Raw genomic sequence first — 13,938 nt, 5'->3', positions numbered from 1 at the left:
AACTGCTTACTATATTTCCTCCGAACTGTATCTCTCATTGCCCCCGATTTCTTTTTTTATTGCTAGTAGTTTAACGTCGCACTATCACGTCAAATGTTTTTGGCGACGGAGGGATGGGAAAGGGGTAGGATTGCGAAGGTAGTGGCCGTGACCTCAAATTAAGGTACAGTCCCAACATTTGACTTTTGTGAAAATGGGAAGGCACAGAAAGCCATCCTCAAGTCTGCCGACGGTAGGATTCAAACCCACTGTCCCCCGGATGCAAGCTCACAGCTGCGCGACCCTAACCGCACGATCAACTCGCTCAGTAAAATGACTTTTTTACACCTTTCAGTAGATGATCCATGTGGAGAAAAGGGAGGTATATTTAAGTTCGAGATACATTTTTGAATACCTGTCATGTGTCCGCTAGAGCTGTGAAGACCAATGCAAGTAGCTAGAGACATCTGTTGAGAAGTCACGGATAGAGTAGTAATGTTGAAATGCTTAGTCTATAATAGGGAATTCTGTTGAAACTTATTCAAAGATTTATCACGAACTTACCTGTGTCACGAATATACCTCCTTTTACCATATACTATGAAAAACATAGGTGAATGGTTACAGCCTAATCTAACTTCTGGACCTAGTTTTAAACAAGCACTCGTTCTACCATTATTTCACACTAAAGTTCGATCGAATACCTTTGTATGCATGTATTAACATGCCAGTAATTACACAATGCCCCAGTACGGCTAACATCCTTTCCCTAGGTATTGTGTTATGTACCTTCTCTAGATCTACGAAACATAAGCAGTACTGCTTTTCTTCTCATGGCATTTTTCAGTTACTTTACGCATACTGAATATTTGGTCCTGATAGCCCCTATGTGGTCTAAACCAACACTGGTTTTCATCCAAACTACTCTCCACCACTGATCGCACGGCCATTCCATATATGCCTTTGAAAACCTTGCCTGGTATAGTGATTAATGAAACATATCGATTGCTGTTGCAAACCTTCCTGTTCATCTGCTATATATAGGTGCAATTACTGCGTTTGTCCAATCAGAAGGTATATCTTACTAATATACCATGCTGATCTTATTATTTTGTGAAGAGATTTCATCCCTGCATTTCCAATACATTTCACCAATTCATCCAAATATCCCCGGAATACCCGCACATTCCTAACATGTTTCCTGAATTCAAAGTCGGTTATGACATAGTCTGTTGTGGGTCTGGAGCCCCACAATCCCATCCGTAGAGTTGAATAGCCTTCTCCTTGAAGAATATATTCGTAACTGCTAATGTCATACTACACGTAGCACAGAAGTCGAGTAAACGATTCCCATTCCTAGCAGCTTCCATATCTTCCCAAAATTTACCCATCAGTTTTTGATGTTATTCAGTTCTATGTCCACATCTCGCATTGAAATCGCGCATTAACACTGTTGAGCCTGACTACGATGTCACTCACTGCTTCATAACACTTCTCAACCACATCCTCATGTGCACCTTCACATGGTGAGTAGACTGAGACAATTCTCGTCTTAATTCCTCCAACAAACAAATCTACCCATATCATTCGCTCATTTACGCGCCTAACAGAAACTATGTTACATGCTGTAGTATTCCTGATGAACTGTCCTACCGCATACTCTGCCCTTCCCTTTTAACACTAGTTCAGAACAAATTCTAATCTTCTACACTGACTGACAGAGCAAATGCAACACCAAGAAGGAGTGGTTCGAAAGGGATGAAAGTTGGGGAAAAAACAGAGACGGCACGGACGAATAATTGATGTTTATTTCAAACCGATATGCAGGTTACACAATGCGCACGGCATCGACTCAGTAGGATGTAGGACCACCGCGAGCGGCGATGCACGCAGAAACACGTCGAGGTACAGAGTCAATAAGAGTGCGGATGGTTTCCTGAGGGATGGTTCTCAATTCTCTGTCAACCATTTGCCACAGTTGGTCGTCCGTACGAGGCTGGGGTAGAGTTTGCAAACGGCGTCCAATGAGATCCCACACGTGTTCGATTGGTGAGAGATCCGGAGAGTACGCTGGCCACGGAAGCATCTGTACACCTCGTAGAGCCTGTTGGGAGATGCGAGCAGTGTGTGGGCGGGCATTATCCTGCTGAAACAGAGCATTGGGCAGCCCCTGAAGGTACGGGAGTGCCACCGGCCGCAGCACATGCTGCACGTAGCGGTGGGCATTTAACGTGCCTTGAATACGCACTAGAGGTGACGTGGAATCATACGCAATAGCGCCCCAAACCATGATGCCGCGTTGTCTAGCGGTAGAGCGCTCCACAGTTACTGCCGGATTTGACCTTTCTCCACGCCGACGCCACACTCGTCTGCGGTGACTATCACTGACAGAACAGAAGCGTGACTCATCGGAGAACACGACGTTCCGCCATTCCCTCATCCAAGTCGCTCTAGCCCGGCACCATGCCAGGCGTGCACGTCCATGCTGTGGAGTCAATGGTAGTCTTCTGAGCGGACGCCGGGAGTGCAGGCCTCTTTCAACCAATCGACGGGAAATTGTTCTGGTCGATATTGGAACAGCCAGGGTGTCTTGCACATGCTGAAGAATGGCGGTTGACGTGGCGTGCGGGGCTGCCACCGCTTGGCGGCGGATGCGCCGATCCTCGCGTGCTGACGTCACTCGGGCTGCGCCTGGACCCCTCGCACGTGCCACATGTCCCTGCGCCAACCATCTTCGCCACAGGCGCTGCACCGTGGACACATCCCTATGGGTATCGGCTGCGATTTGACGAAGCGACCAACCTGCCCTTCTCAGCCCGATCACCATACCCCTCGTAAAGTCGTCTGTCTGCTGGAAATGCCTCCGTTGACGGCGGCCTGGCATTCTTAGCTATACACGTGTCCTGTGGCACACGACAACACGTTCTACAATGAGTGTCGGCTGAGAAATCACGGTACGAAGTGGGCCATTCGCCAACGCCGTGTCCCATTTATCGTTCGCTACGTGCGCAGCACAGCGGCGCATTTCACATCATGAGCATACCTCAGTGACGTCAGTCTACCCTGCAATTGGCATAAAGTTCTGACCACTCCTTCTTGGTGTTGCATTTGCTCTGTCAGTCAGTGTATTTCTTCGTCATTACCCTCACTTACCCGCATATCCTTAATACCTAACACACCCAGACGCATCCTTCTTGCTTTCCTTCCTAGCGTTTTACTCGCGTTCGTTGTTTTGCGATATCTCCTCCATTTCGGTCTGTTGCTGACATTCGCATCTTAAGCCAACGTCACGCATTACGGCCGGGATGTTATCGGTTCACCGCTTTAATGGTCTCCCACGTGGTCGTATTCCACCCAGGTCTAATTGGTGTGCTTTTACAACTAAGTAGTCCTGCCTTTCATTACATGACCGTACCAGCGAAGACGAGCTTCCTTTACTTTTTCCCCAATTGAAGCAACGTCAACTCTTTGTCCAACGTCTGCTTTTCATACGTGTTCACGAGTCAGTCCAAGAGTCCATAGAAGCATCTTCATTTCCATGGTATGAAGAAACTGCTCATGTTTGTAGTCATTGATTAACATTCTGGCCCCTAAATGGCAGATGGACGTACCACAATGCTGTACATGTTTGTTTTTAGATGCTAAGGCATCTTCTTGTCGCAGAGGACTCCAGTAACTTGTCTCCACTTGTGTCAGGTTGCGTTTAACTTCGCCCGGGTATTAGAAGTGGCATCGCACTTTGAGGTGACATTGGACCCTAGGTATTTTAAAATGCATAGTCTTCTGTAGGTCGTAATCGTTAGTTCTGATGGTGCCACTGGTTTGGCGACCACGTTCTAGATATTCAGTGTTCTGGATGTTGGGGCGCAGTACATTCTCGGCCACTCTATCCATGTTTGCACCCGGTACTGGAGTTTGAGGCGTGTTTCTTGGGCAGGTACCGCATCATCCACGTAGGGTCTGTATATCATTCGTTGCTGAATCCTTGCAAAGAATGAATAATATTGGTGATAGAACAGAGTCCTGATGTACACACACAGTAAAATGAAATGGCGTGTGGCTTTTAATGCCGGGAGGTGTCCGAGAACTTCGGCTCGCCAGGTTCAGGTCTTTTTATTTGACTCCCGTAGGCGACCCGCGCGTCGTGATGAGGATGAAATGATGAAGAAGGCCCCCGTGCCAGCGGAATTAATCAATGATGTCTAAAATTCCCGACCCTGCCGTGAATCGAACCCGGAACCCCTGTGACCAAAGGACAGCACGTTAACCATTTAGCCATGGAGCCGGACCACACATACAGTTATAACAAAAGACAGAAAAATCTCGGCTGGACTCCAGATTATGCTAGCGATATTGTTATACAAATGTTGTAACCAGCTTACATAGACTTCTGGAACTCTATGATAGCGAAGAGCTCCCCATGTCGTGCTTTTCAGGTCTATAAATGTAATGCAAACACGCTACTGCCCCTGTACGTTTTTTCCATCAATAAGTGTGAGGCGTGGATTGCATCAATGGTTCTGCAGCCCTTAACGAATCAACATTGGTTGGGTGTTACGCTGATAAAGTTTCTGAGCCTGCTCCAATACCTTCAGTGTATGGCAGAGGAGTCAAATAGGACGGTAAGTCGAGCAGTCTTTCACGTCTCCCTTACCCTTCCAAATGGGGACTGTCATGCTAGTTGTCCATGTGCGAGGAAGTTTGTTCTCTGAGATGATCTGGTTGAGGAGTGTAGCAAACAATTCTGAAGCAGGCTTTCCAAGCAATTTGAATATTTCAGTTTTATTTCGTCTGGGCTAGTTGTTTTCCCATTTTTCATCTTCTCGATGGCAGTCATTAGTTCCACAGCTGTAATTAAGGGCCCAGGTCGAAAGGTGGGAGCAGGACTTGCAATTGGTAGCTGCGTAAATTCTTTATTCCATACGTTCTGTTATTATGAGAGTTCCCCATAGAATTCTGTTTCGTTTGCAAAGCTGTTTCCAAGGAGTATATCACGTGTAAAACGGAAGTGGGACTCCGTTACTCCTACAGGCCCGACACTTGCTTAAAACGTTCTGAGTGTGCTGGGTAAAAATATCTCTTAAGCAGGATGCTACACAACTTACACATAGTCCTTGAGAGAATCTCTCGTCTAACGGGTTAGAGAGTCCTCGTGGATTGAACAGTTTTAGCCGCCTGAGCACAAGGAGGGCCATGATTCAAAATGTGTCCGAGATGCCCACTGCTATTGCATAGCAACTGGTATCCCTAATCTCAGGACCACTTACTAGGCCACTCAGCCGTTACCCATGGTTGACGAACTAGGACATGATTACAGTAACTCACACACTACGAACCATTAATAATAATAATAATAATAATAATAATAATAATAATAATAATAATAATAATAATAATAATAATAATAAGTGCGGCCAGTATCCAGTATTCGGGAGATAGTAGGTTCGAACCCCACTGTCGGCAGCCCTGAAAATGGTTTTCCGTGGTTTCCCATTTTCACACCAGGCAAATGCTGGGGCTGTACCTTAATTAAGGCCACGGCCGCTTCCTTCCCACTCCTAGCCCTTTCCTGTCCCATCGTCGCCGTAAGACCTATCTGTGTCGGTGCGACGTAAAACAACTAGCAAAAAAAAAATAATTAAAATGAAAACCTACAGCCTGTTTCCCACTCAGTGACCGGGTCAGGGATGGAATGAATGAAGCCCCCAACCTTGCGGAGAGGATGGGAATTGTGCTGGCTGCCGAGGCCTGTCGCACTTTTCTGGGGCAGTGATTAATGACTGACAGATGAAATGAAATGGTAGTGGAGAGTGTTGCTGGAATGAAAGATGAGAGGGAAAACCGGAGTACCCAGAGAAAAACCTGTCCTGTCTCCGCATTGTCCAGCACAAATCTCACATGGAGTGACCGGAATTTAAACCACGGAACCCAGCGGTGGAGGCCGACGCACTGCCGCCTGAGCCACGGAGGCTCCATTAATAATAATAATAATAATAATAATAATAATAATAATAATAATAATAATAATAATAATAATAATAATAATAACTCGCATCCAAGTGCACGTGAAAATAGGAACGAAAGAGTTATTTATCGTCAGTAACAGTACAATCGAACGATTGTAAATGAAATGTTCCTTGTAGAAGGCCTTCGAAAAATTATGGAATATCATTCCGTATGCTATAACTAGACCTGGGATATTAGGCTCTAAAAATCCGTTTTAGGCGCCTAAAATAGGCTTTTAAAACAAGCAGATAGGCTTTAAAGAGAAAATAGGCACTTGAAATATGTTTTTAAAATGTGTGGACATGCAGGAAATAGACTTTAAAATATTACAATATACACTTAAACTGTAACGTGATACTTTTTACTTTAACAAACGTGGTATCCCTTTCGTAACCGAAATAACTGCAAAATTAAGACAGAATAGAAAAGACATTTATCAAAAATAATATAAAAGAGTCATGTGTCAAAACAAGTTATGGATTATATGATATATCATTATCAGTACTGATCTAAAACCTTAATACTAAAATCACTGTACACAATTACAGCACTGCAGGCATCCAATAACGGTATAAACGCGAATGGAGTATGTGTTTATTATTTGTGAGGAACATTCCTACAGTACTTTCATTCGTAGTTTGCTTTACAGTACATAACAATAATCTTCTCCAAATTTTCCAGTCAGGCTGTGTCTTTTGTCTGTTAAAATCATTTTGAAAGCAGAAAAAGAGCGCTCCACATTCACAGATGTTAGAGGGGCGTAGGGAAATTTACCTACATTTTTCAAATCAATTTCACTCGGTAAGTCTACCTTTTACCCATCCATTACCTGATGTACCCTTTTCAGCACTGAATACCCTGGGATCTTCTGCAGTACACTACACCACTTGTCTCTTATTTTATCCCCTACCTTGCCCCTAGCACTTTGTATGTTATTCTCAGCTTCCTCAATTACAGAAATTTGCTGTTTGAGACTGTTTCCTTTTTCCTCCATTTTTGTAATGGTGACTGGAAGAAATGAAAAATTTGCCTGAATATATGCAATGTCTCTCTGAACACTGGAACAATCATTTAACAGCTTTTTGACAAATGACACACATGCAGAGTTGTCTGTTAAAGGAAAATTGTCTATCACAGTCATGATTTCCTCATGATGTTCCGCATAATACAGGACAGCTTCCATCCAGGAACCCCAACGAGTGATGATTGGCTGTGGTGAAAGGGGAATCGAGGGGAGTTTCTCTCGAAAGGTGGCTATTCTTGATGGAGCCTTACAGAACACTTTCTTCATTGTTAAAATAAAAGTATTTACTGCAGGAAACTCGGCCCTAACTGTTTCTGCGAGTCTATCCAAGGCATGGGTCATGCAAGTAATATGAATTAAAGAAGGATATACAGTTTTGAGGAGAGGTGCAGTGGCAATCATGTAGGAAGCAGCATCAGAGACAAGGAGAAGAACTTTAGAATCATCAACTCTCCCAGGATACAACAATTGCAACCCCTTGTTGAAGAAGTATGCAATGCTTTGACTATTGCCTTTCTCCAGCTGTTTAGAGCAAAGAAGGTGAGCGGTAGATGCCTGATTGGGTTCCAGTTTTCCTACTATAAGGTTAGCAATGTACCTGCCCACAGAGTCGGTGGTTTCGTCCACACACAACCATATGCAAGACTCCCCAATATCCTCCCTGATTGACAAAATGACCTCATTGTAACAAATATCTAAGTAACTTTTCTTTAATGTAGATGCTGATGGGATGTGCTGCTTGGTGTATTTCGGCAAAAAAAAAAATCTCTGAAAACCGGATTGTGCACAGCATTCCAGGGGATATTTGCTGCAACTAGAGCTCTACACATATCAGCATAGAAACCATTATGGGTTGTAGGAGATATAGTTTGTGTGAGCAGAGTCTGTCTAATGTTACTTTTCATGGCTGCTTTCGCTTTGTGACTGGCAGTCTCTGCATGCTGCTGAAGGTGGCATTTTTTCTCATGTGAAATCTAAAACACAATAAAATGATGCCAATTAGAGACTAAGATGAGGAATAGAAAAGGTGAGCTATTGACTAAAATTTGTAATTTTCAACTATTTAAGTTAAGCCATTATTACTCTAAAGTTAATTAAGAACAAGAACACTACAGTCTCCGAAGGGCCTTGACATTCAATAACGGTTGCTGCCCAGCTCACGGCCTGCAGATATTGGGTGGCGTGTGGTGAGCACGATACATCCCTCAGCCGTATTGCCTTGCCTCCGTACCCCTGCCCACTGTAGCTTCTCAATTGTCCTCACGATGCTGGGTTAACACCGTTCCCGACCTCACAGATGTCGAAATTACTGCCGGCACTGTAAATCGAACCCAGGTCGCCTGGACTAGGTCTCTACAATTAATTAGAGGAGCCAATATCAAAACCTTAGTTTAGATTAATATGAAATTTAAGATATATGCGCATACCTGTTTATTGCAGTACTGGCAGAAAATAATCTTGCCATCAAAAGTCATCCCTGAAAATTGTACAAGCCATTGTAGTATAAGCGCATTCTTAGATGATTTCGTTTTAGGCATGATGAACTATATTCACTTAAACGGATGTTCTTTCACTGGCGACTTGACACAGTATGTCCCTTCTTACTACCTGCTTCTTGTTCTTCCAAGATAATCCTCCCCCTCACCCCGTCACTCGACACAGTACGTCCTTTACTACCTGGTCGTTGTTCTTCTGAGCTAATCTTCCACCTCCACCCTTCACTCAGCATTCCTTTGGTGACAGTTGTCTGGGAAGAGCACATTTCTGTGAAAAAACCCACCCTCTGCTGTTCTGCTCGTTCCAGGGATGTCCATTGTGTGATTGTAAAATTACAGAATTTGAATTTTATTTGAAATGTAGAAAATGGGCTTTTCTGGGAAGTGAAATAGTGAAATAGGCTCTAAAGGTCCAAATAGGCATTTTAGGGCACTATAAAACTCTATTAATGTAAGGGATTTATCATGAAAACGTCAACATTTTTTAAATCATATTATTTCGTAAGCAAAGCCTATACAGAAGAAACTGTTGTCCTCTTTGTACTCGAAATGGATCACTTTACAATATGAACCAACCAATCTATCTATACGGTATATATAAAATAACTTGTCCTGACTGACTGACTGATTCATCATTATTGAGCCAAAACTACTGGACATAAAGAAATGAAATTTTGGGGATACATTCATATTAAAATGTAAGTACTCACTAAGGGAGGATTTTTAAATATTCCGTCGCTAGGTGGATTAAAAGGGGGGTTAATTTTTAAAATGAGTGTATATCACGAAAACTGAACAGTTTAATTACATGAAATTATTATTTGAAATCTCCTTTCAAAATAAAGGAACACGTATTTTTTTGTTTTCGGAAAAAACAATTGCGGGGGTGTATTTCTTTTTATGTGGATACTTATATCCTTAAAACTGAAGATGTTACAGACATGAAAATTGGTATTTGGAATCTTCTTTCAAAATGGACACGTAAATTTTGTTTTCGGAAAATCCATATAAGGGAGAAGGCTGGGTGAAGAGAAGTGAACTTAGTTGAATTCTTTTTATGGGGATACTTATACATCAAATACTGAAGATGTTAAAGGCGTGAAAATTGGTATTTGGAATCTCCTTTAAGAATAAGGAAACATTTATTTTTTTGTTTTCGGAAAAATCCTCTTAAGGGGGGTGAAGAATGGTGAGAAAGTGGTTGAATACCTTTTTGAGGATTCTTATGTCTCAAAAACTGAAGATGTTACAGTCATGGAAAGTTGTATTTGGAATCTCCTTTAAAGATAAAGAAACATACACTTTTTTGTTTTTGGAAAACCTACTTAAAGGGGGGTGTGAACAGGACTGATAAAGGAGGTGAATTTTTAAAATGAGTATATCTCTAAAACGAAACATGATACAGACGTGAAAATTGGTATTTTACCTCTTTTAAATATAAAGTAACACATACGGTACTTTTTTGTTTCCGGAAAAATCACTTGGGGGAATAAAAAGGACTGCAAGAGGGGTTGAATTATTGTTATTAGGATACTGATATCTCAAAATCTTAAGATATTAGACGTGAAAATTGGGAATTTGAATCTACTTTAAAAATAAAGAAACACGTATTTTTTGTTTTCGTAAAATCCAGTTAAAGGGTTTATAAAAAGGACTGAAAAGGGGTTGAATTATTTTTATGAGGATACTTATATCTCAAAAACGAAAGTTGTTACGGACATGAAAATTATTTGGAAACATTTTTAAAAATAAAGAAACATGCATTCATTTGTATTCGTAAAACCCCATTAAGGGCGGGTAAATGAATTGAAAAATGAGTTTAATTCTTTGTAGGAGGACACTTACATCACAAAAACGAAGGATGTTGCGGACGTGAAAATTGGTATTTGGAATCTCTTTTAAGAATAAAGAGACGCGCTTTTTGTTGGGTGGGGGGAAGGGAGAATTAACTTAACGGGGGTGTAAAAAGAGTTGAATTATTTCTTTGAAGATTCAGATAAGAAGTGGTTTTGACTGGGGGATGAGGAATGGTGACAAAAATATACGTTTATATGAAACCGTTTGAATTACGACGTTAAAATGTCAAATGATATCCTAAGTGTAAAATGACAGAAGATTTGAGACAAATTTAACCGCGCAGAGAGTTAAATGGGGGTCGAGATCCAAAAAAAGTGTTTATGTTAATTCCTTCCTCCGAAACGGTTTGGCGCAGGAAGACAAAATTCCAAATAGCCATATATACAGTATTTTAAATCCTAGGTGTGAATCAGGAAATATTTGTAAACTTTCCACCGCTAAAGTGTCAAATGAGGTTGGCTCCGTAAACTAAATTATTCATCCCTCCAAAACCGTTTGGCGTACAAAGTTATAATTTTACGAGAAGGGTCTTTTTTATGTCCTAGGTATAAAATACCGTATACTTCAAAACATTTCTCCCCTAAGAGGTTTAGATGGTAGTTGACTCTCAGAAACACAATATCCATTCTTCCGAAACCGTATCAGACACGAACATGAAATTTTTTATGAAGGGTTGTTTTCTATATCCTAGATCTTAATAAATATTTAAAAACATTCACTCCTTAAGAAGTATTCATTCCTCCATTACTGTTCTACGTACAAAACAAAAATGTCAAAGGTTGGTCGCTTTACGTCCTAGATGTTAAATCAGATATGGTTTAAAACATTCAAATTCTTCCGTACGGGATTCAAGTGAGTGGTAGATTATACAATAAAAAGTTATTCCCCAAAAACCGTTTGGCGTACGAACTGAGGACGTATTTTACAGGCTCAGCTGACAGTGAACTCTCCAAAATGTTACACTTCGAATAATAACTTTAATTTTTTAGCCGTAGCGAACCACGGGTATCTTGCTAGTATATTATATTTTGAAAGCTGGCTTTTACGTTTTTTATGTAGCGGAAACACTTAAGCTAGATACAAAAGTTTTGAAAGTAAAGAAATATGTATCACCCAATCCTCCGAGTTATATTCAAATTCGGTTGACTAAATGTCATCATCACGCCCCTAATTTTGGCAATAATGTTAGCCCAGTTGCTTTCCGAAGTATCGAGCACAGATTTACTCCATTTAATGCCAACCAATATTCCTAAATGATTCCTGCACTATGATTGAATTTAATAAGGATAGATTTTTCTTTGATGGGTTTGCGCTACTGATGCGGTGCTGTAGGTGATAAAAACGCGAGAAATACACTGACGGAAACAATATCCAAACGCCATGAAATACGGAATATAGAATACGGAAATTTTTTCAATAGATTAGTCGAGGTAACGTATTTAATTGATTAAAGGTACAAGACTACAGGTTAATATCCTCGTGAGAAAAGCCATCACAAATATGCAATTAATAACCGGTGTAATCGCCTGATTGTTGAATGCAGGCATGGGCACGTGCATGTATTCTGTCGTACAGGTGCCGGCTGTCAGCTTGTGGGATGGAGTTCCATGCCTGTTGTACTTGGTCGTCAATACAGGGACGGTTAATGCCGCTTGTGGATGACGCTGGAGTCGTCGTCCAATGATGTCACATATACGTGTTCGATTGGGGACAGGTCGGGGGATCGAGCAGGCCAAGGCAACATGACGACACTCTGTGGAGCACGTTGGGTTACAGCAGCGGCATGAGGCGTGATTTACCCCATTGGAAAACACCCCTGGGAATGCTGTACATCAATGGCAGCACAACAGGTCGAATCAGCAGACGGACGTACACATCCGGAGTCAGCGTGTGTGGGATAACCACGAGAGTGCTCCTGCTGTCATAGGAAATTGCTCCCCAGACCAGAACTCCCGGTGTAGGTGCAGTATGTCGACGCTGCATACTGGTGGGATGTAGACGCTCACCTGGCCTTTTTCTAACCAACCCACGGCCATCACTGGCACCAAGACAGAACCGGCTTTCATCGGAAAACACAACGGACCACCACTCCATCCTCCAATGAGCTCTCGCTTGACACAACTGAAGTCGCAGACGCCGGTGGTTTGGGCTAAAGAGGAATTCACGCCGCTGGGCGTCTGGCTCGGAGCTGTCCTTCAAGTAACCGATTTCGAACAATTCGTTGCGTCACTGTAGTGCCAACTGCCGCTCGAATTGCTGCTGCAGACGCAGTCCGCTGCGCCACATACATACGCCGAATACGGCGGTCCTCCCTCTCAGTGGTGCCAACGGGGACGTCTGGGGCCTGGTCTTCTTGGAAGCGCACCTTCACAGTACGCATGCACAGTGGAGTTATTCCTACCAAGTCGATCTGCAATAGCGCAGAAGGAAAATCCACCTTCACGTAGCCCTGTTATACGGCCTCGTTCAACAGCAGTGAGCTGTTGATACTAGCAACTTCGTCGTCGTAAAGGCATTCTTGACCTACTCACAGTCACTTCGTTCTATCTCACAGGTAACTAACGCTCTCGCACAGTACAGCCCATATTTAAAGCAAACCTGTTGTGCTACGTCATGGAGCCTGTATTAGCGCCACGCCAATACAATTTGAGGGAAATTTGAATCTACGCCATCTTTCACATATATAAACACGCCTACCAACGTTCATTAATCTAGCACAACCACTTCTTGGTGTTTGGATACCTTTCTCCGCCAGTGTATGTTCGATGTCATTTTCATATCGTACTAATATCGATAAGCCATCAACGTTAATACTCACTGAAGACTAAAACATATTCACTCTGTATCTGTTTAGCTGTTGTTGTAATATTTGAATAAATGGTACACTTCCTGTGACAAAGAGTGTCACGGAAACATGGCATCCCTGTCCGATTGATCTTTCTATCGATGTCAACGTTGAAAGGTATCAGTTGACAAGCATCTGGATGTTGAATTCCTATTGATCATTCAAATGTTATCGATCTTTATATCTGGGAATTGGAGATGCTTCCAGACGATGTACAGGTCCTGGTGTCTAATGATGCATAATGGGTTGCGATGACGGTCGACTTACATCGAATACCGATTTGTCGATCTGCGCCAATGAGTAAGCAGTGCTTTGCGTCCTTGCGCATGCAAGGTATAATAATGACAAAGCGTGTGGCCTCCTGAGAGGTCTGGTGCAGCTTTTTCCAGCTGACGCCGTATAAGCGATCTGCGCGTCTGTAAATGCTGAAGACGGCACATACACCCAGTCCCCGAACCAGAGGAATTAACTAATGAAAGTTAAAATCCCTGAGCCGGCTGGAAATCGAATTCGGGACCCGTTTGTCCTAAGGCCAGCATGCTAACCATTTAGCCATGCAGCCGGGTGCATGCACGGTGTCTACCGCCTTGGATTTCGACAAGCAATGTGTGTGTAGGTGTGTGTGCCATTACGTATTTCTAGTACTGTACATTGCGTCGAAATTAATGAAAGAAAATACAAATACCTTTCTAATGCATTATACATACGAATCGATATAAATGTATTCTTGTT

At 42.4% G+C, this 13,938-nt stretch overlaps 1 protein-coding gene across 1 annotated transcript in view; it reads right to left on the bottom strand.

Annotated features, from left to right (window-relative positions):
* Window positions 1–13,938, bottom strand: part of LOC136863709 (cell adhesion molecule Dscam2) — a 1,676,531-nt gene that overhangs the window by 1,057,317 nt on the left and 605,276 nt on the right. The window lies entirely within an intron of this gene.

Source organism: Anabrus simplex, chromosome 2 (genome assembly GCF_040414725.1).
Source record: "Anabrus simplex isolate iqAnaSimp1 chromosome 2, ASM4041472v1, whole genome shotgun sequence".
NCBI lineage: Eukaryota > Metazoa > Arthropoda > Insecta > Orthoptera > Tettigoniidae > Anabrus > Anabrus simplex.
The sequence above is the reverse complement of the archived record's forward strand: the minus strand, read 5'-3'. Positions and strand labels throughout refer to the sequence as shown.